We start from the raw sequence: 4,432 nt of genomic DNA on the forward strand, positions 1-4,432 counted from the left end.
AATGGATAATACAGCACTCAAGCGTATGTTATTATTTTTGTGCAGCCATTTAGTGAAACGTTGATTTGACATACACCTCGTTATAGAAATCATTATAATAGTTATCGATATTATAATATTGTTGATATTGATTTTCACAAAAACGATATCGCTGTGTAGGCCTATGCATCAGCATAACGATTTTATGGCTAAGTAGGCCTACCTTCAATACGGTACCGTTACATATTGTTGTCACATGGAGAACATTTCACCGTCACTGCATAATTATCACATGCATATTATGTATAATTGTGCGCACGCTTATGTTGTGAGTGTGACACAGTGATAGCCTATATATTATTGTCTGTATTCAGGTAATAATCTTGAGCAATACAATTTAATATCTTCCATAAATCCACTTATTTTATAATTTTTTTATATTTGGACTTCTATTCTACTTTCTTCATATAAAGACATTTCGGAAATCAAGTAAGTTCAGGGTTCGATGCCGATTATAAAACGTGATAGGCTTAGTGGTACTCAAAATGTATTATAAAAACGTAAAAAATAATAATGACATAGGCCTATTGTTTATTATATATATTTGTGAATATTAATTAAAGCCGCTTTCGTTCATATTCTTCATTTTTCCTGTTCTTCTTCTAAATATTATTTTGCACCCATTATTAGTTACGAAATAATTAAACATCATAGGCACTAGAGCTAGGGTAGGCCTACCTGGAACTTGTGTACATACATTGTATATTCAGTTTAGTACAATTCAATCGTTCCTAAATTGAAAGCCGAAGTCAGTGGCCCCGGCCAATCTAAAGTCCCACTGGATAGGCCCTCTTAAAAAAGTGGCTTGTCTTGTTGTAAAGCAGGAAAGATTGTTGTCCTTACCCAGTACCGCCTGATTATAAATCGACGGGAAATTTACAGGGAACAAACTCTTACAATGAAATAAAAACAAGATTATACAATGCAAATATTAAAACGCCCAACTGACCGAATTCACATTATATTCTGCTTGATAAACCATCGTACCAGTCGTATTGTGATATCGCTTCCGTGTGGTAAAAATAGAGCCTGTAAAATAAAGGTATGCAAATACCCGATTAGTCCAACCTTAAAATTAATATTAATGTAACCATAAATTTTTATTTTATAATCATGTAATTAGACAAAAACTGGAAGACGTTATTAAAAATAAGTGTCCACGTACAGTGTTTTTTGGATAGTGAATTTTGCCGTGGCTCTAAATAGAAAGATACTATTTTTCTATAAATTCCCATATGGGAAAATTTTCTATGTAGAAAATTTTTGAATGTGAATAAGAGCAATAGGAAAATAAAACGTGTATCGAAATTTTATGAATAACTCTGCTTTCTCTTAAGATGCATTCACACCGAATCCGGGTTTCCTAATCGGGACTTCAACCGAAGCGATACGAATAGCGAATCAGTGTGTCGTTCAGCGCTTCGGATACGCAGTCCGAATTTTGTTTCGGCTCAGATGTGAATGCAGATTTTATTCTTAACTGTGTCGGAGAAGACATGTTTACATGGCTAAAATGTTTTCCATTATATAGTAAATCATGTGCTGAACCCGTCAAATAAATAACAATCAGAAAACCAGTGGCGGGGACAGCGTCTGAATTCGGGGGCAGAGGTGAGAGGCAAGGTTGGTTTCAGAGACTTATTTAATCGACTATATATATAGATAGTTTACTAATAGCATATGTAGAAAATACATATAAAAAAATGTTTCTCCCTGACGAATTGCGGTTTTTCTTTTTTTTGTTGTTGGTTGGGGGGGGGGGGAGGAAACTGGAGAAAGACAATTTTCTGGGGAAATGACTCCTTCCCCCACCTCCCGTAGCGCCGCCACTGCAGTAAACACGATACAGCGAGGTACAACAGCTGAAAGACGAGAAAAAAATATCATGTAACTGGTGCCAATAGTCACTTAAACATGTAGAAAGGAATAACCTACTTAATTAAGGTAGACAATATACCTAGCAGGAAAGATTGTTGTCCTTACCCAGTACCGCCTGATTATAAATCGACGGGAAATTTACAGATAGAACAAACTCTTACAATGAAATAAAAACAAGATTATACAATGCAAATATTAAAACGCCCAACTGACCGAATTCACATTACATTCTGCTTGATAAACCATCGTACCAGTCGTATTGTGATATCGCTTCCGTGCGGTAAAAATAGAGCCTGTAAAATAAAGGTATGCAAATACCCGATTAGTCCAACCTTAAAATTAATAATAATGTAACCATAAATTTTTATTTTATAATCATGTAATTAGACAAAAACTGGAAGACGTTATTAAAAATAAGTGTCCACGTACAGTGTTTTTTGGATAGTGAATTTTGCCGTGGCTCTAAATAGTAAAGATGCTATTTTTCTATAAATTCCCATATGGGAAAATTTCTATGTAGAAAATTTTTGAATGTGAATAAGAGCAATAGGAAAATAAAACGTGTATCGAAATTTTATGAATAAATCTGCTTTCTCTTAAGATGCATTCACACCGAATCCGGGTTTCCTGATCGGGACTTCAACCGAAGCGATACGAATAGCGAATCAGTGTGTCGTTCAGCGCTTCGGATACGCAGTCCGAATTTTGTTTCGGCTCAGATGTGAATGCAGATTTTATTCTTAACTGTGTCGGCTACATGGCTACAATGTTTTCCATTATATAGTAAATCAAGGGGGTGGGTGGGGGAGGTCTTCGACGAGAGCAAAGTGGGCGTGGTCGGGCGTCGATTGAAATGTTTCGAAAGTGGCCCAGGGGGCGGAGCACCCGAAAAATATGGCAATTAGGGGTTTCAGAGACTTATTTAATCGACTATATATATAGATAGTTTACTAATAGCATATGTAGAAAATACATACAAAAAAATGTTTCTCCCTGACGAATTGTGGTTTTTCTTTTTTCTGTTGTTGGTTGGGGGGGGGGGGAGGAAACTGGAGAAAGACAATTTTCTGGGGAAATGACTCCTTCCCCCACCTCCCGTAGCGCCGCCACTGCAGTAAACACGATACAGCGAGGTACAACAGCTGAAAGACGAGAAAAAAATATCATGTAACTGGTGCCAATAGTCACTTAAACATGTAGAAAGGAATAACCTACTTAATTAAGGTAGACAATATACCACCAGAAGAACTCGACAGGAAAATATTGTGTATTTAGAATTTCGTTGCTTACCACTTAACATTGGTAAATTTGATAAGAAATAGAATCTGATCCAATCCTATTCACATGTTGGCAAACATACAATTCAGTGATGCATTTTGTATAAAGCTTAATTATAGTGCACACCTTAATCAAATAGGTAATTCTTTGCTTAAATGCTCCATTTCTGAATAAAGGTAAACGTACTCTTCAATATATTCAGTGAGCGTGACACTTTGCACCGTATGTGTTATAATAGGTCTATTCACTAATCACAAATACATAATATCGTAGGTTAACGTATCATATAACAGTCAACTTGAAAACTTGAGGGAAGCCAATTACATATTCTATATCAGATAAATTTTTACCATTTGTACAATAGAATATGAAAATTACTTGAAGCCACTGCAGTAAACACGATACAGCGAGGTACAACAGCTGAAAGACGAGAAAAAAATATCATGTAACTGGTGCCAATAGTCACTTAAACATGTAGAAAGGAATAACCTACTTAATTAAGGTAGACAATATACCTAGCAGGAAAGATTGTTGTCCTTACCCAGTACCGCCTGATTATAAATCGACGGGAAATTTACAGAAGATGTGTATAAGAGACAGGCCCAACTGACCGAATTCACATTATATTCTGCTTGATAAACCATCGTACCAGTCGTATTGTGATATCGCTTCCGTGTGGTAAAAATAGAGCCTGTAAAATAAAGGTATGCAAATACCCGATTAGTCCAACCTTAAAATTAATATTAATGTAACCATAAATTTTTATTTTATAATCATGTAATTAGACAAAAACTGGAAGACGTTATTAAAAATAAGTGTCCACGTACAGTGTTTTTTGGATAGTGAATTTTGCCGTGGCTCTAAATAGAAAGATACTATTTTTCTATAAATTCCCATATGGGAAAATTTTCTATGTAGAAAATTTTTGAATGTGAATAAGAGCAATAGGAAAATAAAACGTGTATCGAAATTTTATGAATAAATCTGCTTTCTCTTAAGATGCATTCACACCGAATCCGGGTTTCCTGATCGGGACTTCAACCGAAGCGATACGAATAGCGAATCAGTGTGTCGTTCAGCGCTTCGGATACGCAGTCCGAATTTTGTTTCGGCTCAGATGTGAATGCAGATTTTATTCTTAACTGTGTCGGCTACATGGCTACAATGTTTTCCATTATATAGTAAATCAAGGGGGTGGGTGGGGGAGGTCTTCGACGAGAGCAAAGTGGGCGTGGTC

General features: G+C 35.9%; 1 long non-coding RNA gene across 1 annotated transcript; it reads right to left on the reverse strand.

Moving 5' to 3' along the window:
- Positions 1-2,013: 2,013 nt before the first annotated feature.
- LOC117103261 lies at positions 2,014-3,886 on the reverse strand. The gene is made up of 4 exons (XR_004444544.1): positions 3,807-3,886; positions 3,546-3,615; positions 2,895-3,059; positions 2,014-2,210 (listed from the first exon to the last, which is right to left on the reverse strand). It is a non-coding gene; the product is annotated as an uncharacterized LOC117103261 (long non-coding RNA).
- Positions 3,887-4,432: the final 546 nt, after the last annotated feature.

The sequence above is a fragment of the Anneissia japonica genome, unplaced genomic scaffold (genome assembly GCF_011630105.1).
Source record: "Anneissia japonica isolate Jap-2015-1 unplaced genomic scaffold, ASM1163010v1 scaffold2207_len539183_cov196, whole genome shotgun sequence".
Lineage (NCBI taxonomy): Eukaryota > Metazoa > Echinodermata > Crinoidea > Comatulida > Comatulidae > Anneissia > Anneissia japonica.